This window comes from Rhipicephalus microplus, chromosome 1 (assembly GCF_043290135.1).
Source record: "Rhipicephalus microplus isolate Deutch F79 chromosome 1, USDA_Rmic, whole genome shotgun sequence".
NCBI lineage: Eukaryota > Metazoa > Arthropoda > Arachnida > Ixodida > Ixodidae > Rhipicephalus > Rhipicephalus microplus.
The window spans coordinates 120,882,726-120,909,536 of record NC_134700.1 but is presented as its reverse complement, the minus strand read 5'-3'; the positions used below and the strand labels follow the sequence as shown (position 1 = coordinate 120,909,536).

The 26,811-nt window shown below is 44.6% G+C and overlaps 1 pseudogene; it reads left to right on the top strand.

The window, feature by feature from the left end:
• The window catches only part of LOC142765664 (nephrin-like), a 103,396-nt pseudogene that overhangs the window by 36,555 nt on the left and 40,030 nt on the right, over positions 1–26,811 (top strand).

Here is a 26,811-nt window from a genome sequence, read left to right as displayed (position 1 = left end):
CTCAGGACTTTCCCCTCACAATACATAAACTGTGTCTAGTATGAAATAACAAAACGTAACAGGTGAAGTTTAACGCACTGTAGTTGTAAAAGCGTGCAAAATGCATAACTAAAAATTGATTGTTGAAAGAAAACTAAGAATGTGGCGGCATCAGGACGACAGGCAGTTCGCAGAGCTTTCAAGCAAAGTCACTAATGACGAGGAGCATAAATAACAGCTCCATGCTGTTTAGCGGGAGACACTGTCATTCACGTACACATCAAGCAAGTTTGAAGTTCTGGCCAATGTTATTGTGATACGCATATTATCTGCGTATTTGTTTTGCTAATCTTCAGTAAGTGGGTTTCAGTGCTCAGCACAAGGGCAACCTTTGAATGTACGGAGGCAATGCCAAAGCTCATATGTGCTTAGCTCCATCTTAAGAATATAAATCACTGGATGGCTGAAATCATTCTGGAGTCAGGAAAAAACGGCTCCCCTCTTGATCTATACAGCTGAACCCTTCAATGATGTAACCAAGGGATATCTGCAGTAGAAATAAATCTGGCGTTTCAGAAAACGTTCATAGCATTCAGCGCATTAGTACTTTCTCGACTACAACGATATTTTAGGAACAATCCAGCAAATATAAAAGCTCCAAATAATGATCCGCAACATTTTCGTTTTTTCAACCCATGAGCTAGTTGCGAACCGAGAAGTTCAAAAACTATTGCACAGGCGCGCGCACGCTGTGAGCAGAATCAATAGTTGTTATCCAACATAGGTCCTTAGACCCTAAGGTCTATTTTGGATAATGATGGCGTTGGCAGAACAGCTGTAAACGCCATTGGTCTTCCTGACGAGGAGGTCCAATCACTAGCAACTTGTATATTAGTTGGCAGAACAGCTGTAAACACCATTGGTCTTCCTGACGAGGAGGTCCAATCACTAGCAACTTGTATATTAATAATTATTGTTTTATTCTCTCTTTCAGCAATGGTTGTAATAAACCAATTATAACAATTTCAGAACGTTAAACCCTATCAGTCCGCATAATCTGCTGCGTCTACGAAGAGCGCATTCTGGTCTCTACCGAAAGCTCGTAGTTGGAGACTAATGACCTTTCTCTACTCTTTTTTCGACACTAATTAGGTTCGGCAAGCATGTTCTCGGGTATGTTAGCTACGCAGAGCTATTCTCTGACTGGGATGGGCAGGGATTGTTGTTCTCGTGGTGGCTGTGATAGACTACTCCAAGTTTGTCCAGATTGCGCCTGCCTGTTCGGGTCCTAATTAACCTCTCGAGTTACAAAATTTGTTGTTCCTCTATTAGCTCAAATTGCTCGCAATACGAGCGCATAACGTAGACAATGCCATCTAAAATACCGACAAACGCTTACTACCTATTGAAAGGTCAATAGAAAAGCCGTCACAGTTGGTAGTAACCAGTTATCCGTCTCTTAGCTGTCTTTGTCTCCATTACGCACTCGTATTTCAAGCAATCATGAATCACCAAGTTTCCCGACCAGTCATTTTGACAAGTTAATTTTTATTCGCTCTTCATGCATATTCTGCATGCCAAACTGTAGTAGAAGATCTGTGCTTGTGCTGCCCGCAAGGCCCAGTGTAATCTTGTACTGCGTTCTTATTAGGGTGTTACGCTTGATCTATTCAGCAGTGTACGAATCGTGGTAGGTGGCCATTAAGGTGTGTGGCTAATCACGAAGGAATAAACGAGCTTTAAGATACTGGCGTCCTACATGCCCTGGTGTGCGTTGGCGATTCTTCTGGGGAGCCTCATCATGTTCGTGGCCTTAATCTGCGGACTCGTGGTTCTTGCTCCGTAGGCACCTTTTGATTCGGAGTCCGGGCACCTTAACCTGCTTGACCCTAGATATTTCTCCCGCTGCTTTGGTGGGTGCGCAAATTTTTTTGTACTCTGCATGTCGGCTAGAGCACTAGGGGGGGGGGTTGTCAATTAAGCGTCAAGTGATATAGGAGAAGTTGAAATTTTTCCTAAGAGCAAGATTGACCAGCTCCTACGAGGTACTGTTTCATCACCTCAACCACAGTCTGTAGCCACTGCTCCGTTTCTTCGTTAATTCAATCGCATACCCAAATCGCAAAGTCGTTTGCGTATACGGCGTGATGCATTCGATCTATGCAATTAAGGCACTTGGCGAGGCTGATCATAACGAGATTTAAAAAAAAGGCATCAGCTACATCACGAAGCTTTGTTAATGCTGACGCTGCCAATGCTCTTGTCTTTGGTCGCAAGTTTTCCGAGTGTCAAGAAGACACTCCTGCTTGTGAGAAAATCCTTTGCGTAGTTGTACGCTCCCTCAATTGCCTATGTTTGCCCCGCCGCGGTGGTCTAGTGGCTAAGGTACTCGGCTGCTGACCCGCAGAGCGCGGGTTCGAATCCCGGCTGCGGCGGCTGCATTTCCGATGGAGGCGGAAATGTTGTAGGCCCGTGTGCTCAGATTTGGGTGCACGTTAAAGAACCCCAGGTGGTCAAAATTTCCGGAGCCCTCCACTACGGCGTCTCTCATAATCATATGGTGGTTTTGGGAGGTTAAACGCCACAAATCAATCAATCAATCAATTGCCTATGTTTAGCACAGCTATCCTGCACTCATTTCCCAAAAAGAGTAGTGGCAACTCTCTTTGCGGGAGCAGAGACTTGTTCCAGATTTCACTCTCGTTTCAGGAGTGCTAATAACTCTCTTTTGTACAAAGTAAGCACACAATCTCGACAGAGTGCTGGTACTCAGGCTGAACAATAGTGAACAAGCTCCCTCGTCAGAGTGCATTCATGCCTCTGAAAGAAAGTTCATACACCCTATGCGGGAGTTGCGATACTTTCTCACAGAGTTTTGCAATCTGGTAGGGCTAGAGAGCATCACATCTTTCCTAGAGTAGAATCACCCGTGCTGCACTAGAGCTAATGTTTATAAAACAAAAACTCATGTCGAGCATTTTTGTAAGCAGTGAACTGCATAAATTGCTCTAACCTTACGTCGCATATGCAGGTCAGACATCAGCATACAGTTTATGAAAGTACGCAACACCGCGTAAACAACGACACCTTACATACGCCTCTATTTTTAAATGCGAAGCATGTCTTAGCGAACTTCTGTGACTTTGCGCGTATCTATCTATCTATCTATCTATCTATCTATCTATCTATCTATCTATCTATCTATCTATCTATCTATCTATCTATCCATCTGTCTGCCTGTCTGTCTGTCTGTCTATCTATCTATCTATCTATCTATCTATCTATCTATCTATCTATCTATCTATCTATCTATCTATCTATCTATCTATCTATCTATCTATCTATCTAGCCGCCGAAGACATTTAGCTCTGCAGGCCGTTTCGATAGTGATATCGATACCAAACTTAGTATGGCACAACATGACTGCTTGAAAAACATGTTTGAGTGGTCATAGCATGAAAATGATGATATGGGTGTCATGAATGTCATGATGTACATTTCATGGTCCTGCAACTCTTGCGGTGGTTTTGTTCCCATGGCATGTTGCAAAACTGGCATGGTAGGACATGATTGCATGGCGAACACTAGCGACAGACCCTAACATACAAATTATGAAATGCGTGTTATGTAACAACATAGCTACATGCCAAGCTCATGATGCGCTCTGGGGCGTTTTGCTAGCGTCACATATACGAAATTTGGTATTACGGTATGCAAATGGGTGACGAATGTATGTGACTGGTGCAAACATGATAATCATGACATGCATGTTATGTAACAGCATGACTCTATGCCACGCTCTTGATGCACTGGCGGCCGTTTCGCTAGCTTCATATATACCAAATTTGGTATTACGGGACGTAAATGGATGACGAAGGTATGATACTGGTGCAAACATGCTAAACAAGAGATGCGTGATATGTAACAACATGATTACATGCTAACGTCATGATGCGCTCGCGGCCGTTTCGCTAGCTTCACATGTACCAAACTCGGTATTACGTTACGCGAACAAAAGACATAGGTAACTGACACATACGAACATGATAATTATGACATGCGTGTCATGTAACAACATGACTACATGCCACGCTCATGATGCGCTCGCGGCCGTTTCGCTAGCTTCACATGTACCAAACTCGGTATTACGTTACGCGAACAGAAGACATAGGTAACTGACACATACGAACATGATAATTATGACATGCGTGTCATGTAACAACATGACTACATGCCACGCTCATGATGGGCTCGTGGCCGTTTAGCTAGCTTTATATACGCCAAACTTTGTGTTATGTGACGTCAATGAATGACGAAGGTATGTGACTGGTGCAAACATGATAATCATGAGATGCGCGTCATGTGAGATAATGACTACATGCCACAGTCAAGGCGCCAATACATTTCGACGTGACGCGGTGCGCGTGCTCACCTGCGTTCATTTCGTCGGGTCACGCAGGCATTGCCACGCCACGCACTGGTCCGGCCATATACTCGCAGGCGCCCGCCGCACTGCGTTGCTTTGACGCATGCGCGTTTCACCGCATCCGGCGTCCCTCCATTACTAAAAGAGGGAGATGCAGTGTTGCATGGGTAACGCATCGGCGCAAATTGCAGCATGTCGCATTTCACGTCGGTTGCCATCGGGCCACACCGACGGACGCTGGTCACACCTGGCTCCAGAATATATAGAGTGCTCGTGTTTCGCTAGCGTAGCGTCGCTGTGTCCAGCGTTGGCGCGCGTCAACGCTACAATGGAGTATATTCGGCCGTTCATGATGCGCTCTCGGCTGTTTTGCTAGCTCCATATACCCGATTTCGTGCTACGTGACGTCAATGGATGAGGAAATATATGACCGGTGCAAACACGATAATCCTGACACGCGTGTCATGTAGGAACGTTACAACATACCACGCTCATAGCGTGCTCCCGGCCATTTTGCTAGCTCCACATATACTGAATTTGATATAACGTGACGTGAATAGATGACTACAATGAACGACACGTCCAAACACAATAATCATGACATGGAAGCCATGTACGGCATCATTTACCTCCACCTGGAAACGTTGTACTGAATTTAAAGTGAAATATCAACATTTCTCATTCGCGCTGCGCATATCATCGATTCCCACTGTACGAGGGATCTGCCATTTTTTTTCTTTCTTTATTGCCTATGTACATACAACATTCACAAACAAATACACATCAAAGAAAGCTCTACAGATAGCCATTCACACAGCAACTGGTATGTACACTCATGATTTCTAGCCTCCTTCTAGTGCAGGTGGCGGTACTTTGCTAATACGCGTTTCGAAAGCAAATATACATTAGCATGTGTAACTATGAGGTAACTGTTAAGTACTCTGTAGACACGTCGAACTTTCATTATAAAATAACATAACATACAACGCCGTTTTTAATACTAAATTCCAATCATACGCTGGTATTCTGTTATATCGGCCCAATGTGGTGAAGCTACTTGTGCACAAGCCTGAGAGTTTTATTTAGGTGCTTACAAACACAGTTGAGATGTCCTCTCAGCAGGGCTGGCCGAAAAATATTCTACGAACGCTACGATCCAGCGTCCGATTCGACTTGCGATGCCGCGGTGTGAACTAGTAGACAAAAAAAATGCTGGTCGGCAGAACTTCAACTCAAACCCATCTGTCTAGATCCTTATGGTTTTGCTTACCTCTTCCACACTTTAATACAACAATGACAGGCTTGCGGATTGCTCAAACGTCAACCTTCACGAGCCACCACCGCCGAGATCAGTTCAAGCAAATGAGACCCGTACAACTCGTAGCGATTGTTGGCCTAGCTTACCAGCCGATTTCGTCATAGATGACATCGGCACTTCTGGGTTCAATATTGTGCTATGCCGAAGGGTAACAATGACTGTACGGTAGACTCTTGTCATCGGTTAACTTGAATGAGCAATTATTTTTTGCGTATGGTGTGCCGAAAGAAGCGATCAGCATCGATGCGACGCGCTTTGAGCCTGCGGAGCAGCGCAAACGGGCCACCACCGACAGCCACCGGGCGCAGTCGTGCACACTTCGCTGACACATACGTGAAAAAACATGGTTGTGGTTCGGTGCACGTTCAAATAACACAATGAGACACTTTCGTGCACATTCAGTTTGGTTTTTACCTGTCGGCTATGTAGTTCCAACTATAAGGTTTACAGATGCAAATCAGTATGCTCTAACACGACCGCTGTACACGGTCGCTTGCGCACGAAAATACACTTATAATTCAATCAACTACGCGCATACTTATCGAGCATTACAGCCGATATAAAACTTCAGCGCACGTCAACCAGCAAAAAAAAAGCGAGTAACGGCTGTAGTTGCACTCGGCAGGTAATCATCTCGCCCCTGGTTCTCGGTAATATTTTGCATATTTTCTTTATTGTGAATTCTGAAAGAAACTTGGCGTGTTGGCATTAGTGGCATGTAATGCGTGCACACCAGTAGTTCCCATATTATGAAGAAGCACGGTTTAGTTGGATACGAAAAATGCGTATCTGTTCATACTACGAACTGGAAGCGGGATGATGTGTTTTCTTTCAATCAGTATTTTTTTTACCACCCAGTCAGCGTGGAAAACGTGGCGTAGTGGTAGAGTACCCGCCTCGTCATTCGTAGGAAGCGAGTTCGAACTTCTCAGGGAGAGTTTTTTTACCTTTTTTTGTGCAATTTCTGCGGAGATTTACCTTACTCTAGAAGCAATTTGTTTTTGCTATAAGCTAACGTTCGTCACGCTTTAGATTTTGCGGCTGTTTCTTGTTTTAAAGGTGTTGTGTTGGTGCTTCGGGAACTAAACAATCATGACCATAGACGCATGCTCTTTTTATCACTGAAAGTTATCCTATTACTTGACGCTTTTAACTTACATCTGGGGCATCTGCGCTCCGAGACGTATGGTTACGAGACAGCTATATTGCTTTGCGGTGTCGATGGTAACATGCAAGTGCTCGATTGTACTGTGTTTGCAAGGACATGATCCAGATCCCATTCACGCCTCATGGGCACAAGAGTTGCATAGATTCGGAACACCAGTTGAGTAGCAGAGAGTTCGCAGTCTCTTCTACTCTGCATTACACAAAAGAGTGCGTTCCGCGGCCAACTCTGCCCTACTATATTTAGAGCGCGAGAACAGAACGGCGACAAAGACAAGAAGGACGTGCAGGACACGTCTTGTCTCTTGTCTTCTTGTCTTCTTGTCTCTGTGTCGTCGTTCTGTTCTAACGCTATAACTATCGTCATGCCACACCAAGTAGCCCAAGCTGCCACATTTCTGCCCTACTCCCCCACGGAGTTAAGAAACTCTGGGCAGAGTAACACAGCCATTCTGCTCTTGCAGTGCCCGCTCAAAGTCTGTGAGTGTGTGTAGTACGGCTGCGTGAGCGGTAGCGTTGAAGGCTTTCTTGAAGTTAAATCCTAGAAATGCCCTGTATAGTACCTATCGTCTTGCTGTCAAGTATGTGGCGTCTGGTTTGCAACATTGCGTCCTGCGTGGGGATATGAGCTCGAAACTCGAGCGTGGGGTCCGGGTATGCTTGGATGTTGTGAAACTGTGCGTTGATACGACTCAGAATGGAGTTTTACATCAACTTTCCAACGCAGACGTAAGAGATTTCGGGTGAAGTTTGACAGCATTTGTGGTTATTCTAGACTTCTGAATGAGCCCCATACCTGCTGTTTTCCTTTGATCAGGCATGTACGATCACGTCCAGCATTCGTTGTTGTACTTCGTCCGTTCAAAGATGGTCTTGTTCTCCAAGTTAGGAAGAGCGTTATTGATTACGCTGTCGGGTCCCGCAGCTGAATTAGTGTTGAAGTATTGCACAGTAGCCTAAATTTCCGGCTCGTCAGAGCCTCTGCCCAGAGCACGGTGGTCCAGAGGGAGGTTTGGTATTCGGTTGTACTACATGTTTGGACAGGAGAGCCTTCAGAGCACGGTCTTTTTGATATATGTATGGCAGTTTGGATCAACGTTGGAACAACAAAACAAGCAAATGAGCCTCTTTTGTTCCAAGTGTCATGGTTCAATATATAAATGAGAATATTGAATATATGATGTTTTAGATGGGTATTTCTTCTTTTACATGTTGACAAAGTGTTCAATAATGAATTGTCAGCTACGGCTGCATGAGTTGCTTTAACATGCTCCTTGACCAACTAGCGGAATCTTTTTTCTGCGTCAGATGACATCACCCACAATGATCTTATTCAGTTTTTACAATTTGTTTATAGAAAAATTCTTTAGAACCCTGTATACGTGGTTTTACAAGAAACTCGGAAAAGATATAAAAGTTGGGGAACCATTACTAAATATGACTCCTCGGATTTTTCAAAATGAGCATGTTTGATGTGAAGCACGATGTCTGAAGTAATATTGTTCGAGTCAGTGGCAGTCTTCACGAAAAAAATATTGCAGCTAGGTGCGTGGTGGTGCGAACACCAGAAAAATGTACTGCTTTCTTCACGTCCAATGAGTTTTGAGATGCGTTGGGCTGAATTGAGGACACAGCAGTGGCGCAATGCATGCAAAAGAAAAAAAAATAACAGAGTTAAAACCTCTCCATTTCTCCACGAATGTGAAGACTAGGCAGACCTCGTATCTAATTAAAAGTTGTATTTGACTTGTATAAACGAAACACTGTCCGGCAGGGACGTAACATACGCTCTCTTTTGGCTGTGTTGTCAGTTATGTCGTTCGCAACGTCGTATCCTAGCATACGCACCATTTGCTGCGTAGTGAGTGACGTCAATCATGCCGTTGCAGCCACGGCCTTAAACACGTGCGCATGCGTTTCTCCTGAAACCTTCCTCATGTGCATGCCATGGACAACTCTAGAAAAACGCTGACAGTAGACATGTGAGAGCTCGCACTCACCGGGCTAATGGCGCAGTCCTGGCACAAAAACCAGCCCAAGCGGCCGAGTGCCGGCAGCATCAACGTACCGGTATCCAGTTGCCTTCCAGGCCGCACTAAATTGGGAACAGGATTGCAAACGCCGGTAGTGGGCGGATCTTGCAAACCACGTCACCGAGTTAGCTCACGATGTCGAACACTTGAAGCAACGCAGTGTTGCGGCCTCAATGCGCTACTTTTGGGAGGACGTTCGCCGCAAGGAATACCCACTTTCGGCGGTAGTTTTGTAGCGTGAGCTACACTGGCCTCGCTGAGCCAATTTCGCGTGGCACTGGTCTGCGCATGCGCAATGATACTCCGCCGCCGCCGAGCGCGGCTCGCCACCGGTGTGCGCGCAATTCGATGCGCTGCGCAGACGATCAGTGGTGTCACGCACCGGAGCCGGCACCTCCCTCACACTCGGCCGCAGCCGCGCGCGACTCGCCACCGCCGGTGTTCGCTCTCCAGTGGAGTGCCGTCATAGCCTTGGAAGACATATGGACGCCGACGCGCACGCCTTCACTGTGCAGTCGCCATCTGACACTGCGCTGGAGCCGCTTGATAGCGCCTCTGACTGGTGTTTGACACTTTGGTATAGCCACGGAGAAGGAGAGTGCAATTGCTGCTCAACGGTGCAGTAGAGCGGAGAAGCTTAACTCATCGGATCCCGAAGTAGTTGCCCGGTAAAATAAATATACATGTGCCACATAGTACGTATACCGTGTGGGTGTCATGGAACAGCTGTAAGCCTGATATCTGGAAACCTAAGAATAATCAGATGAACCTTTGCTAACGCTACGTATATCCTGGCATAGCTGAGCTAAGCCACTGCCATTTTTCCCCATGGCACATTGACTTCAGCGGCGACGTCTCTGATCGCATGTTATTCATACAACCAGTAGAATTAAGGCATTGCGAACGCGTTTGTTCACTCATTACGCTCCTCCATGATCATAATCATGCGAGGCACAAAGCGTGGCGTGTGAATTAAAAACTGTGGTAAATCCAAGCCAAACGTGTGTCTAACCTCATTAAGAGGCACGAACGTGGGTGAATGATTTCAGTGCCCCATCAGGATGAACTCCCTTCGAAACACCGGGGCAGCAGGTTTTCGCTTTCGTTTGATATTTGTTTGTACGCAGTGCTTTGGTGGGGATTTGTTCTTTAGCATAGTTCCGCAAGTAATGCGTGAATACTTGGAATAGATCAGTCTAACGTCTTGGTGTTGTATCAATTTCATTGGATCAGTCACAACACGTTCAGTGGGATCCACGACCAAACAGACGCACTTATAAGCAGACGCAGTTATAAGCCGACACTTATAAGTTAGTGGTTTGGCCGGACGAGAAGCGTGTGTTAGATTTCATTAAAGATAGCTTGAAGTATGGTTAGGGGCATTAGTAATATTGGTTATGCAAGTAGTCCAAGTGATGTCATTGCAGATAGCAATACCTGCGTAATTTACAATACGCTCTGAGAAGGTATTGCGGCCAATAAAGAAATATTTGAGAGCCGAGCAGTCATGGCGTCTCGATTTTATACGGATACTTCAAATAAATATACGCACGCTGAGAAATAGATTACGTTTCTTGCTTCGGTATGGCTGGAAGCATTTTTTTAGATGACATAATATTTGTTGTATCAAACTGCAGCGCCGCCGGAGCCACCCGTAATACGGGACGGTGAGGGCAATGAACTTCGAGGAACGATTGGCCCCTTCAACGAAGGAAGCACGCTGGCATTGGTTTGCGTCGTGTATGGAGGTGAGTTCAATGCTTTCTTCATGCGTTTTTCTAAGCAAGTGTGTTACACTTGACAAATGAACAGTGCTTTCAACGAAGAAAAATAAAAGCTAACGCAAGCAACTTGCCATGTATGTGGTGGATGGTAAAATAAGCTTTATTGTCAATTAAAAAAGCTCAATGGTGTTCAGCCTACAGACAAAATTAAGTCAATGAATGATCGAACAGAAAACAATAATGAAAGTTTTATGTGAGACAATTAAAGTAGAAAGAAACTACACGTAGCTACCAGCTTTCCCTGAAACGCATTTATTAATATATATATATATATATATATATATATATATATATATATATATATATATAATGGCACAGCGCCAGCACTATTCACGGACTACTCACAGTATAATGGTTCGAGGTCCTACATGAAAAATTGTTGCGATGGAAATATCTGACGCACGCGCACACCTTAACAAGTACCAGGACATGGCCGAACAAGTTGCTGTGGACTTCGTCTTGACAGCCGCTATTGAATTCACAAAAAAAGATCATTTTTTTAACTTGAAAACAAGCCTATCTGTTCAAATGAGTGACCAAAGCAATACATTTTTTGATGGTGACTTTTGCTTATTACACTTGTGCAGCCGGGATTTCTTCTTGCTCGAAGTCTCAAGTGAAAGGATACCTATAGTGTATAAGGAGGTAATCTTTCACGCCTCGTATTGTTATGTTTCTCATTCTTGACCCCGTAGAGGGCAGTCATATTACCTGCCCAATATGACCTCCAGATGTGAGCGGCAGCGCAACGTAAAACTTGCGCAGCATCTTGACAAGATTTAAGTTTGAGGCCAACGTGTACGGGAGTGACTTCAATTCCAGTACTCGTGAACATTTCGCCATATTAGCTAGTGAATAACTTGGGTAGTAACTAATAAAACGTTGAGGCATTTTGTGAATATTACCCTTAGACTGAAAGGCCGTATATGACTGACAACTCCTTCGCTTTCAGGCAAGCCTAAGCCAACGTTGGTGTGGAGCGGCATGCCCGACGGCATGATGGCCAAAGTGTGCCCTTCTTCGGAAGCTCAGCTCACCACCTCCACTCTGCTCATCCACTGTCTCAGAAGGGAGGACCTGCGTTCGACACTCTATTGTAGAGCGTCCAACAACATATTCTCGCCAGCGGACACGTCCGTCACGCTGGACCTCAACCGTGAGTAACTTCGGTTCGTCCTGTCCGAAAATAAAGTGGATACGCACGTTGTAAGACACAAATCAAGCGCATTGCCTAAATATGTGCGCACGATGACGCGTATTCGCGAGGGCTCATTTTACGGGGTAAAAGCAGCAGAATAAAAGTGTAGGTTACGCGCGCCACATTTTCAACGCGAATACACAAAGACGCTCATCTTTTCAGCCCTTCTGTAGATGGAACTCTCCTAACGGGAAAAGTATGCGAATGCTTATTTGAGGTTGTGACATCACGACGCAGACTTTAACGATGTGTTCGTCAGTGCGGAGCCACGAGTCATAGCTATGTTAACGACATTGTCGTCATCAGTCTGTTGTACTGAACAATGTGGTCAGCTTAACTTTAAGAGCGAGTTCATCTGACCTCGAGGGGAGTCCCTTTCAATCTAGGTAAACCTCACTGTTGCTGCAATCGATTCGCGCAGCTGACCACCACCATGACGTAAGCTTTCACTCCCGCAACGCACCACGTGCATCATTGTTCCTTTACGTAACTAGGTCGGCGCTGCGCGCCCTGTCATTTTGAGGTGCGCTACTCGGCCGACATCAGTATTCCACGCACAACTCGGCTCCGTCACACTGGGCGTGCGAACTACCTTGGCTGCAAGAACGGCTACGTTGTTTCAGGCGGGCAATGGGAAGCAACTACATCACGAAATGTCTGAGTGGAGGTCATCATGAGGATGCCGTGGGGGGAGTTTTCCCGCGCCCTTAACACAAAAAAGGACCTAGTTGGCTAAGCGGCAATTAGTATACAAGCAAACGAATAGTTGAAAGCGACAGTAGTAAAAGAAGTGTAAAAAAAAGCTCATGAAGGTGAGTGAGGTGCGTCGTACAGGGAGCATTCTCTTTTTTTGAAGTCATCCGTTTGTCTTCAAAATTTGTGGTCCCCGAAGAATGATTTCAGAATTCAGCCAAGAAATGAAGTTCCCTTATATTTTTGAGGAGTCGCCTTGAATACTATGGAGGAAAAAGGTAAAATTTCTATTTTCCAATAAGATTTAGGCAGTTCCTGAATGTGTGTGAAACAGCTAGTCCGCGTTAGATGGCTTGAGTGGAACGGTGTTGGTTGATGCACTACCTTAACATAGCTGTCTTTTTCTTTCAATGACAACATTTCGGCGAATAGTTTGCCTTTTAATGGTTTTTGGAAAATATTCCAGAAGCAAGCTCTCGTGATCATTTCCAGGCAGTTAGCCGGAGAGCTGGGTGCGTCGGACTCGATGCACACTAGGAAAAGCATGCAGCGTGAACACGACGGGGATACCTGACGAGAAGGGAAAATTTTTATAGTGAAGCAGAAATATTAAAGGCCTCGCGAACCAACGGATGCGTTCATCAAAAAGGTAGGTGACGACCGCATATGTGAACCTCCTGTCTGTTTACTACATGTGGTCTTCAACACACGGGCCGCATACGACCTGCAGACGTTTTGCAAGCGGCCCATTGTTTTCCACGGAGTGAATTGTTTGTGACGTAGCTAAAGGTTGCCGTAATACTGCGACTATTAACGCTTTCACCGGGTAAGGCACAGAGATGGGTCTGTTCTCCAGCCTTTCTTTATTTTCATCTGTCCTCATGAGTTGAACCGTAAACGTGGAACAAATTATGTAACATATCGTAATGGCCCAGATTAAACTCATTCAAGACATCTCTATCTGTATGGTCTTCGACGCCTGACGCTGAATAGTCTACAGAAATTATTCATATATTATACATCAGATATCCGTTCTTTAAAAGTGCAGCTTTATGTCCTCTTCTTCCACTTCCTTCAAACTTTGCTATCCCGGAATCTGCGGGACAAAATTTTGCAACTGTGGCTCGCTAGTTGAGGTGAGCTTGAGACCCCTTTGGCATGCCACCATAAAGCCACCATTCTTTACACAGGAACGACAGAATTTATCTGCACTCCTGCATGGGTGTACAATATCGCTAGTGCTGATGCTACGTTATGCAATGAATGTAATAAAGTGAGGGATGTAGAGCACTAACTTTTGTTTATCACAAGCCTTCACATTAAAAAAAGAAGCTTGTGGTCAGTATGAGAGGATTATATTTAGCCCAGAAGTGCGTCAGCGAAAAAATATCTTAAGAAGTATTGTTTATTTACTGAGAACAGCGCAACAAGAGAAAAAGGAGAGCAATAAACACAGATGAGCGCTGAACTTGGAACAGAACTTTACTTCCGAGACGAAGCAATGTGTAAAGAAAAACGCCGCATGACAAAACATTGCACATTAACACTTGCAAAAAACCAAAACTGGAATCAGCCTACGTCACTTTCAGGGGTCATGTGTGCGGGATAAACAGTGCACTTGTTTTTCCTTCAAGGCTAAGGGCGGGATGCTGACGCAGATAGTCTCCCAATTTCTGCTGCCTCAATTTTCTTATGCGTTATTTGGGAACCACATCACCCCACCGCTCGGCACCGGGAAAATAGGGGTTTGCATTAAAGAGCGCCAGACGCTCTGAAATGAATGAATAAGTGCCGGCTGTCTATTTAACGGCCATTATTAGTTTTTTATATTCTGCTTTGTTTCGGAAATAAACTTCAGTTGTCAGTCCAGCGCTTGTCTGTGTTTCTTCCTATCCTTTGTTCCTCGTTGCGCCGTTTTCAGTATGCTGGATGACCAACTCGCCCAAATATTTGCTCATTGAAGTAGTGCTCATTGTGCACAACGAAACCTCATGAATTCTGCTCACTTTACGCCGAGCGATTATATGACAGGGTTCACTAAGTATGAGAGCTGGGTTATTTGGTGACATTGTTATGTCGTTTGGCGGAGTAGCGCACTTCTGACATGGACAAAGGAAACATGACGGACGTGACACTCGCTACCCTTATAACTAAATTTCTGCGCTAATTCATCATATGGTTTAAGAATGAAAAGATACCTCAACTGCCTTAAGCACTCTGCATTGAAAAATAACAGAGAGGATTTTATTCATGTTTTGACGACTCACGATACAAGCCTAATCGTGAGTATTGTCTTTTCGATGCTTCTTTTGTTATGTACAAAGTACGTGGGTAGTATAAGCATCAAGCGCTAAGTTACCGGAATATCGCACGTTTCGTGCACACGATGTTGTATTCATTTGCGAAGTGTAACCAGCAGTAAACGAAGTAAAATCTGTTCATCTCGCTTGCCAAGCGAAGCTAGGCAAAACGGGCACGCTACAAGCTGACAAATTGTAGTCAGGAAAACATCGCGAACGATGTCTTTGGTAAATGGACTGATCAAGAGCTAATGCCATTTTCTGAACTACAATTCTTAGGCAACGTTGTTACGGCATCCTAAAGAAGCAAGCAGACAAAAAAGAGAAGGCAGGCAGGTTAACCAGAAGGACGTCCAGTCGGCTACCCTACTTTGGGGAATGGAGACAAGAAAGATGAGAAAGAGGGAGAAGGCAATGACTGACAGTGGGGCATGCGATATTTGCGGCACCGATGGAAATATCGATCGCCTGCTATGCCGCATTCCTCAATTCGCCTCAGAAAGACAAGTACTTACTAAAGCAATGCGATTGGATGATCAGCCACTTTCTCTGCAGGTGCTATTGCAGCACAGTTCATATCTGTTGAAATCCCACAAGGCAGTATGAACCCTCGTGCTTTTTTTAAGGATGAGGGGTTTATGTGACCGCCTCTCACTTGTGGTGAAGTATACGCGCTGCGGTGACTGCACTGTGTATCTATCTCCCTTTTTCTTTTCGTTATAGATTTTTAAAACATCCTATTGTCTAACTCGTCTTTCCAGCCTAATTTTACTTCAATGGTAATTTTCCCGAAGCGGGCGCTGGGATTTTCGACAACGGTTGCTTGTTTCTGGAGAAAATCTTTGGTGACTGCATGCAACTTTCTGCTCCATAATTACACTTCCGGGCCAAAAAAGATTCAGAGTAAACCTGGGCCTTTAGTTTAGCGTTCTTCCTTTAAACGCGTACATTTCTAATTTGAAATGTCCAGAAATAAGTCTTTGTTATTATATTTTTATCTTACAGCCTCTATCAGGAATGCGAAGAAATTTCGCTTTCAAGTGGTGGAAAAGCTTTACACAAAAAACTGATAAAAAATTACACCGCTTCAGCTTAACTCACAAGAAATAAGTATTCCGCACGTTTCTGCTAGTACACATGTTTGTAATTTGTTAATACAGAATAGCAAGATATATACACGTTAAAGCTCGGACGATTGCGCCTCTTACAGTAGTGCATAGCATGGCACCATCTACGCTCAGTGTAACGTTAACGCACATCTGTTAATAAACTCTTAGACCAACAAATAATTCACGGCTCCAAACTTCTCATTGTGATATTTTTTCCGTCTTTCACTGAAAGTAGCGTTATTGATTCGTTAATGTCTCTCTTTTTCTCGAAGTGCAGAGCGCCGCGCGCACAGTTTGTTCGAACGCAATCGTGTAAATAATAAAATGGCTGTGGAACGAAGAGGATGTACTAACAGCCCATTTTGAGACTATGATTCATGGCACAGCGGGTTATGTATGCAGCAAGACTCTACAAATAATGAACTTCTGCAACAGAATTACTTCTTTCCTTGGATAATTTCTGTTACAGAAGGACTCGGTGACGCTCATTGTAGCAACAGAGCCTTTTAGTAGATTGCACGCAAGGTGTGCTAAAAAGAGTTGTGCTTATTCTTTACGCATAACAAGGAAATAAAAAGCTTGACAATCTACAGAGTCATCTGCTGTGTACAGTTGGCGCCACAAGTAACGTCCTCATGTTGTGTGCTTTCCTCAAAACGAGGTCATGATTGTCGGAAACAGATAGTGGAAACGCAAGGTTTCGAGTTGACCGACTTGTGACGTGTCATGTGAAGTCGAGTTTTGTTGTCTTGTCAAAAGCAGTCACTTATTTTCGTCAATAGCACCTCTGCAGGATATTGCAGTTGTATTCCGTCTGCCTATGAAGTCTGTCCTGGCAAGAGGTCATTTTCCGATTGAGTAAATACGGCATACTCAGTACAGAAAAGTCTGAACTCTTTTAATTTTTGTCGACAATCTTCGTTCAATAGGACGTTTAGTCGTTGGTTCCATCATTAACGTCATTTGTTTCAGCGAATGTGCGCTTGAGGTTCGAATAATAGAAATCGAATGAAATGAAAAAAAAATTATCTTTTGTCTTGCAAGACGCATTTAGGGTGTAGCGGGCGTGTTTTACATAGGGGCAGGCATATAACTATTCATCTGTACTTGTTATTTTACAAACACAGGAAGCCTTTCATGATAGGTCGAAGCTTTCAGTTTCGTGGTGCCTGCGCTTGCAAATCACCAGATCTAACGAAAACAATGAGAGCACTTAAACGCACAAAACCGATATTGCACAGAGCGGTCCACTGTTACAAGGAACGTGCAAGTGCGTGGGTGGTCGTTCGGAGAGCGCTAACAGCTGGTGAGATTTCAAAATGCGGCGAATGCGCGTTGGTTCATTGATGTGGTGCGTGCTCCGTGTCATCTGTACGTCTCTGCCGATGCACTTGGCTTGCGCTAGCGAGCCATGAGCCTTCGTGCTTTTTCGTTTTGACGCTCTATAATAGGTGAAAGAATTTATGTTTTATATTAGTGACATGATTAGTGACAAAAGCCGCACATTCAAAGAAAAAATAATGTGCTCAAGGTCACAAGGCACGTTAGTTTCTTTGCCACCCCTCCCTGCTTAGTTTCCAGCCCTTTCGTTGGGAAGAGAGAAGAGATAATGCAATTGTAGCATGTGACAAGCCTTTCTAACTCTACTCGCACTGTATGGATTCTTAAAATTTTTGCGGCGTGGTATTCGTGAGGTAATAAGCTCTTCTAATGTATTCATTTCACGGTTACTTGAAAAAGCGTTTTAGGGCCACTTTAACGCATTTTGTTTGTCAGGTGTCTCGACAAAACCAGTCTATTCGGCGATCAATTGCTCGTGCTGTTACAATCTACTGCGTGCACGCACGCGCGCGCGCGCGCGAGCCCTTGTGTGTGTGTGTGTGTGTGTGTGTGTGTGTGTGTTTGTGTGTGTATGTGTGTGTGTTTGTGTGTGTTTGCTTCTGTGTGTGTGTGTTTGTGTGTGTGTGTTTGTGTTTGTGTGTGTGTGTGTGTGTTTGTGTGTGTAACGAAACATATCAATAAATATCCACTTATCCGTTCGAGGGCGCACTAGGCGCTGGATTTCGCAATCACAATCAACTCTTAAAGGCGAAGCCTAATGGTCCCCCAATTTTATTTGTTTTCATGTTATTCCAAATTTCTCAATGTGCAGTGCGCCCCACATTAGTGAAGATAAGGCGCACCGATATCCCCATCTCGGCGGCGTACCTGCTGAGATCGGCTGCGAAGTGTGGGGATCCAGGCCATCACCCATGGTCACGTGGTGGAAAGGACTGCGCGAGCTCAATCACACGTTCGTCTACTTGTCCACGGATGGCAATATGACCACGAGTGTGGTGGCGTTTACGCCTTCGAGAGACGACCATGGTTCCAGTCTCGCTTGCCGCGCCAAGAACCCGAATATGGCCGAAAGCGTCGAGGAGGACACCTGGACCATGAACATCCAGTGTGAGTGAACTGGTCGTACCTCAACCCAAACGTTGTAAAATAGGAAAGACAAGCAACATATCACATGTTGAGCACGGTTTAACATTATTAGATAGCAACCACTGAGTGGCTCAGCAGGCCAGCGTGTCCAGCGAACGAGTGGTGACGCTATCTTCCCATGTGCGGCCCGCTCGCACAACCAGCGTTTTTTTTTTCGAAGCAAGCCACTTTGCCGCTCATTTCGTCTCCTCAGCGAAGCATGTGCAGCGAACGAGTGGTGCGAGCGTTTTCCAAACAGAAACTCTGCTCGATTGACACTCATTTCTACTTCGGTGTTGTTCAACAGGTGAGGCAGCAATGCACACCGGTATAAGGTTACACCCCCGAAACAAGCGTGCCAACACTCAGCCTTATAACTGTTCCTTTCGTGTAGCGCTCCTCTCCTCCGCTGGGTCCGCTGACCCGCTGAGTCGCTCAGCTATTAAAAACTTGTGTTGTGACCGTGAAAGAAAAAGAGCACGTAGCAAGAAGCAGTTCATACTGTCCTAAGGTGAAGTAACTTCTACTGTGTAAATCGCAGGTCACAGAGCTGATTCAATGCCTACGTGACGTCATAGCATCTCTCAGCCTTGTAGGAAGACTTAAGTTCTATTATTACAACATAGTCTGCGCGGCTCAATTACCGGTGGTTATTATGCCGTCAAGGCTTACTATTTGTAAATTTCTGTAGTTATTCTGATGACTCTAGTCAGTTATTACCACCAAAACGTTAATTGGCTTTGAGGAAATGAATAATGAATGCGTATTGTTGTCATTATTGATAAGTATTTGTTAATGTATTGTGATGACTAAATGTAATTGTGCCGACCATTTCGTTAAAAAATGTTATATTATCTTAAAAATGACTTTTTGTAAAGTTGCACAGAGGCTCCGAGATTGTTCCGACAATTACAAAGCGCGAAAAAAAAAGCAGTAAGTCTAAATGAGTTTTTCTCAATATTTCAAATACCCTTTACTGTGAGCTGCAACGAGGATAAAAACTGTAATAAACATAACAAAGCACTCGGCGTTTGAAGTATCTTGTTTTAATTCGTTTTTTCACACAGTGACAAAAAGACTGCAAACAAATACTGTTTAGAATGGCTCTACAAATAAGCAGATGCATTAGAAAATCAACACTCTAGGAACAATCCAACGACAACTGTTTGTGACGCGTATGCCATACGATGTTAAACCTAATATTACCCGTAGCAGGGAACAACTTGACTGAGCGAGGAGCAGCGTGAATTGAACAGATTATGAACGACTTTAGTTTTAGCATAGATAGGTGACGCCGTTACATTTTCGACACAGTGAAGTTGAAAAAAGGATGAAGGATCAGCCAAGAGAAACACGTGATATTCAGGATGCCTTCTATATTTCGCGTCAGTTTTTTCTGTCTGGTAATCGCTAACATTATTGATATAGTGTTACGTAACATAAACAGGGCCCTATTCATTAGCGTAATCGTAATAATGTGTCACGTTTCTTCTCAACCACTGTTCCAGACAAACCAAAGATCTCGCTACAGTTGGGCACCAAGCTGAACCTTTAGAACATCCAGGAGAACAACGATGTCTATCTCCAGTGCCGCACGGACGCCAACCCTCTGGTTGACGAAGTTTCCTGGCAGTTCAACGGCAACGAGCTGCAGGCCTCTGAAAACGCCCTCGTCTCCAAAAACTTCCTCGTCATCAAAAGAGTACTGACGCAACAATCGGGCTTGTACTCCTGCAGCCCCGAGAATTCCGAAGGGCGGACACAGGGCGAGACGCTTGAGCTGCGCGTTCAACGTGAGTGTCTAACCTATCAAAGAGATTTTCCTTCAATGTAGCTCTCGTGCAGCAGGCAGCAAGGATAAAAATGAATGCTTTTATTTACGAAGTGCAGGACTACACACAGCTTTCATCCACCTCGATGGTGCTGTAGTTGTGACACTCGACAAAAGACGTGAAGATCGTGGAATCAACACGGCAGTGGCGGTTCTATTTCAATGGCTTTACTGGTATGATTTAATGGTATGAAATATAAAAGGGGTACTGACACAAACTTTTGCGGCCGAAGTATCCGGCGGCGTAGATTCCCGTGAACATGTCTATCATCTGCAAAATACCACTTCGAACTTGGAAGGTAATTTATATTATATGTAAAGTTTGTGTGAGTGCTTTACTCTATCATGCCATTAACACCCTCAAAGGGGATCCTTTGGAGACCCCAAACTTCCCTCACGTCACCACGCTGCAGTCAATAAAACAAGTTATGATGGCGTCATAGCCGCTATTTATTTTTTCCCAGGTTTGTTCATGCAGCCTATTTTTCGGCGGCTGGTCGCGAATGCGTGGCGGGGCACAGGCTTTGAAAGTTTTGTGTGTGGCGATACCGCAGTCCCGTTTATTATTCGAAAGTCATTCTTAACGCGGACCATGCGGAAGTGTAACAGTTTTGTGAGCTGAAGTAGTGGAGACCTGCACACGCTAGGGGGCGAGAGTTGCACCCGGCGACTTCTCGTTCTTTGAGCTCTCTCAAGCAAAAACTGAAGCTGGTTGATAATGAGGGGCCTGTGATTATTTATCTGTCGCGTGCGGCAGCAAACAGTGTGTCGTGTTAGGACTAATATCACATTGCAGAAGAAAAATGGGAGGCCACAGTTTTTAGATCAATACCTCTTTAAAAGCACGGGATCATTAGCGTAGGGGACGCTCTCCGAAATTTGTGACAGTAGTGTCAGTGATGGCCACAAATTAATTCACCTTTAACGTGTACACGTAGGGCGCATAATCTCATCACGCACACCAGCTCTATACGCGAAACAATAAAAATACCGCAAGTTGACTACACCTAAATTATGTCATTATATATTTTTAGTACATATACAATAATTATCTGGACCTAAACAGAACGCCATAATACTGCGTTGCATGTCATTGACTGCATTAAATTTATACCCATTGGAACCAAGAAGCGATTGAATAACCAACCCTTTCATGGTCCAAGGGCGAAAATGCCTTTCGTAAACGGAGCACTATTGCCCCTTTTTTGCCTTCTGTACAACGGCGTTGCTGAAAAAAAGTGACAAAGAGAAAAAGTGACAATAACGTGTAGTATCTGCAACCGAATAGCCCTAGCTGAATCCTCACGCTGACGTGCTTTGCAGTGAAGGCAAAGCAAAGGCAAGCTTTGAACTAGCCTATTGTAGAAACAGATAGAAAAATTGCTCTATGGAATGAAAAAAAAAACTTTATTTCATAGCTCTACCTCGAAAAAAAAAGTATCTCATAGCGCTGACGCTTGCGTCCACAAGGGCCAGCGTCGTAATCAGTGATTCTAAAACCGCGATTCATAACTTCGCTAACGGAAGGGTCTCGAAAGAGGCGTTAAGAATCTTAAATAACTTTCGCGGAGAGCGCGACGTTTATGTTATATGGACGCCCGCCCACTCCTCCCTCCCGGGCAATGAAACCGCACACACCCTAGCTCGAGAGTTAGCGAGCCGAGCAGGGGCAGGAATGACGCGGAGCCCGCGTGCGGAGAGAGACCGCATGTTCAGTTACAACGAAATTACCAAGCACTACAGATTAGGGAGGCAGCATTACCCGCCACCACACTCCTCATTAAATAAGCAGCAGGCGACAGCGTGGCGCCTATTACAAACAAACACGTTCCCAAACGCAATCGCTTATAATCATTGTTACCCGGACCTCTACTCAGACAGATGTAAACACTGCAATCAGCGGGCGGACCTCAAACACATTATCTGGGCTTGCCCCAACATCGTGAAGGGGCCAAACACATACATGAATACGGAGCAGTGGGAGACCGCGCTGCTAAGCTCAAGCATCGAGGACCAACTACAGGTCATCAGGCAAGCCGAAGATGCCGCTAGGGCCCAAGGACTCCTAGCTGCCATCTAAGGGAGGGGAGTCAACTCCTCTAACACTTGCCGTTTCAATAAAAGTTGTTTCTCTCTCTCTCTCTCAAAAGAAAAACTGCGTATCATTTACCTTCGTGGTCTATTCACGTCACCTGATGCCAAAATTGGTACATGTGGAGCTAGCGAAATGGCTGTTAGCATACTATGAGTGTAGCATGTAGTCATGTTTTAGATGACACGAATGTTATTATTATCATGTCTGGCTGTGTGATTTACTTTCGTCATCCATTCACGTCCGTAATATAATTTGGTAAATCTGAAGCAAGAGAAACGACCGCGAGCACATCATGAGGGTGGCGTGTAGTTATGACTAGTCATAAAATTAAAATCGTCACATGTATATCATGATTTACCATACCAGTTTTGCAAAATATTATGTGAACGAAACCACCACAACAGAAGTAAGATCATGAAATGTAAATCATGACATTCATGACATTCATGTAATGATTTTCACGTTCGATGGAACAATTATGTAATTATGTTTGCAATAGAGTCTTGATATGCCATACCAGTTTTGGTATCGATACCATTATTGGGAAGGTCAGGAGAGCCAAAAGACGTAGGTGCCTAGATAGATAAATAGATAGATCGATAGATAGATAGATAGAGATAGATAGATAGATAGATAGATAGATAGACAGATAGATAGATAGATAGATAGATAGATAGATAGATAGATAGATAGATAGATAGATAGATAGATATGCTCAAAGTCGGCGACGTTCGGCAAGAAGTGCTTCACATTTAACATGTAGAAAAGCTGTTGATGCAACATTTAATCAACATAGATCTCAATTTCGAGGTGTTTTATGCCGACTGTTTTACCAACAATGCTGATGGGCTGGTAATGAGTTTTGTACTGTAAAATGCGGATGTCTCTTTTTGTTCAGATGCATACTAACAGTGTATAGACGCCTGGAGCAGACTGTCTGTGTATTTTAAAGGATAGAGCATGGAATCATACCAGTTAAGAATTTTCAAAAAACACGTGCTTATGCTGGACAGGGCATTACAAAACATGGCTTCTAGGCCAGTGCTTATTCTAGCTTATCTTGTTGGTATGTGAGCATGGAGCAAGCGGCCAAGTGCTGGCAATACCACAAAAGACCCCAAGATTCTCGGTATTGTCATCTAAGAGAAATAAAAAAGCAAAGAAAAACAGAATCCGAGACCACCAGATGTTTTGTCCGGCCAAGTGAGCGCGATAAGAGCACTGCTTTATTGCAAGTTTCTCGACAGGGAGTTTGACAACTTTACTGTCGCTGTGTATTACTATATATTGCTTAACGTTCCGTGACGACCCTTTCAGGGTTATTTCTTGCCCGAAGGCTGTCTCCCCTCGTATTCACTCGAGAAAGCTGTTAAGTGTCCGTTTTGTTTCCACTCTAATACACTTTGGTTTACTACGATGTCTATCTTCAAGTCTCCATGTACAATCGCTTTTCTGAGCCTTTTATATTCTTCTTCGTGGAGGCAGCCAATGAGCTAAAGACGTTGTGTACCATTTTTAGGAGCTTCCTTCTTGTGCTCGCTGCTTGTCCTATATAAGCACTGTTTGAACCAATGTTGCCTGTAAACTTCTGCTGTCGTGCTCAAGGTCACCTCTCCAGTGGTTCCAAGAATGCTCACTGGATGGCACGCCGCCACCCGACGTGTCGAATTTCTACATTCTAAGGTAAAAGGGTGTTAATAGGGTATGTGGTTCGTCCTTTTGGGGACTAATGGGGTTGCCACAACCATTTTTACCTTTAAGGACTAACGTCACCGGGTCTAACAGTTATTCCTCACACACGAGCTCATGGGACTAACATTTAGTCCTCACATTTAGCCTCTTGTGAGTAACCAATAGTCCCCCAATTCACCTCAAAGGACTAATATTTAGTTCTCACATTTGCACCTTATAGAGAGACTGTTAATTCCTACATTTAGACCTTACCGGGCAACAGTTAGTCCTCAGAGTCGCACTTTGCCGGACGAACGGTTGATACACTCAAATACTCCAATCGGATGAACTTTTTATCCCCAGTTCAAACATTGTTTTTTGTTTATCTTCCGCCAGGCCTAACACTTTTTTTCGCCAGTTTTTCTGTGCAGTGAGCAACAAATTGCGCAGAAAAAAACGCGCGAAAAAGTAGTTAGCCACCTATGTGTAACTGCTTTCGCAGTAACGGCAACAACAAAAAACAAAGTGAGACATTAAAATCTTTATATTTCTACATACACACGAAGTTTCTCCATTCTTTTAAGTGAATTCATGGTGAAGTATACAAGTCTAGTCTCGTTGTCAAATCTTGTTCACTCTTTGGGGAGCTCCTCCGACGGAAGCGATAGATGACAGGCATTGCAGACGCCAGCGCACGCAGCCTTCTGCCTGTTGTGTTCCCATGGCTGCAAGTACAATAATAAAGTAAAAACAGTTAGACACACATGACAGAAGATGAAGATACACGCATGTGACAAGTACGTCCACGTTAATATAAAAAGAAGCGTTAAATTATGACACAAAAATAACTCTACCTTCAAATCTCGCACAGTCCTTCTGAAGCTGCTCTGACGAAAGAGATGGATGACAGGCATCGCAGACCTCAGCGCACACAGTCTGCAGCACGGTGTGTGCCCTTGGCTGCACAATAAGTATGTAAAATAGTGAGTCACACGTGACAGAGGATGAATACAACTGCATATGCAGTTGTATTCATCCTCCTTGTATTCATATGAGCAGCACTCCGAGCGCGACGCAACGCGAACCATCGCCGCCAAATACGGGGAACGACTGAGCCAGAAGAGGAGGAGAAGGAGGATTGGTCACCTTGGCAACGCTTTTTGTGCTGCCTGCAATCCCCAGGCGGCTCATTTCTTTGGAGCGTGTTTAAGGAATAAGTGTTTTCGCGCTGCAGGCTTCCCTCTGTGGTTGCTCCTCAACAGTCTATCCGTTGATCGCATGCCCCTATTGGGCTCCGTTGCTCTTTTTTCGGGTGGTTTTGCCTTAGAGTGAAGGCCCGCGCACTCGCCTCCTCGATGTAAGCCTGACAGAAAGGGAAGTGAGGACAAAAGTGTGTAGTCGTTACTGTCTCCCTTTGGGAAGGTCACCTCAATAACGTCTCATGGGGGATGGGCAGGAGGAGAAAAAAAAGGAACGTGAAAGAGATAGAAGATGAGGGTGTCAGTGGTGTTTGTGCTGTCTGCACGCGCGCGAAACCACGCCGCCTTCCAAAACGTCAGTTTTCCGCTGGTTATAAGAATGCTCATTAGACGGTGCGTGCAACCCAGCCGTTAATATCTATTTCTACAAGGTATTAATTTTGAAAAAATGGTGTTATTACACTGAAATTACGCACGCTACATTCGAAAATTAAAAACAAGCATACACAGTTCCAAGAATGAACCGTCCTTCTTGTGTTTACGCATGCGTGTCTTTATTTGTAAAACCTGAAAATTGCTTTAAACCCCCTTCTGCCCCCCCATTTTCTCAAGATGTTTTAAAATGTTAATAATAATAAATTTATCCGTCAGGAGACTACTAACATTGACCTGTCATCATTCTGACTGAAAGATAAATGCTATCATAACACTTTGCTTCTTTGTAACACGGTTTATGTTTTTTTATTAGTGCTACAAACGAGTATGTAAGAGATGCTGCGACACATGATGAACCTCGACACTTTATTCTTGATTGAGTTGATTTATATGTGGGATTTAACGTCCCAAAATCACCATATGATTATGAGAGACGCCGCAGTGAACGGCTCCGGAAGTTTCGACCGTCACTATTCTTCACGATCAAAGCATAACAATGACGGCCACCTGCGTCTTAGCCACCCGGCGAGAAGACTTGTGCTCTTCTAGCGCGCACCTCTAGCTCCGAGAACAAGCAGCGTGAGAGGCGCAAAGCTGTGACTAAATATAATGATGATAATTGATAAAAATGAAGGCACCACAGGGCTCTCCACCCCCTGCCTCTTTCCGCGATTTGAAAGGTATGTGCAAAAAAGCAAGAGGGACTGACACTATGTGCGTGAGCGACAGTCTGGATTTAGTCCATGGGGAAGTCCGAGTTGTTACTGTGAATAACGTTGAGTACCCGAGAGATCCGGCCGGCGACAGTCGGAGCCGCAGAGCGGATGAGGTGCGCGCCGAACAGTTTTTGTAGGCATTGATGATGCAACCTTGCGAAGTCCTTTTGAAAACTCGCATCAGCGACACCAGTGGTCGCCACGCACAAACCGACTCAGTGCGGATGGTGCGGAGTGCGGTGATGGTTTGTGTGGGCAGGAGTCGAACGTGGTGCGTATTCGGCATAGACGTGAGTTTTAGTGAGAACTCGACGCTTCCTTTGCGCGGTGTGAGCAGGAGTACACAGGACAATGGTGACCGGTGCACCCTGCTAGAAAAGAAATGGCAGCATAT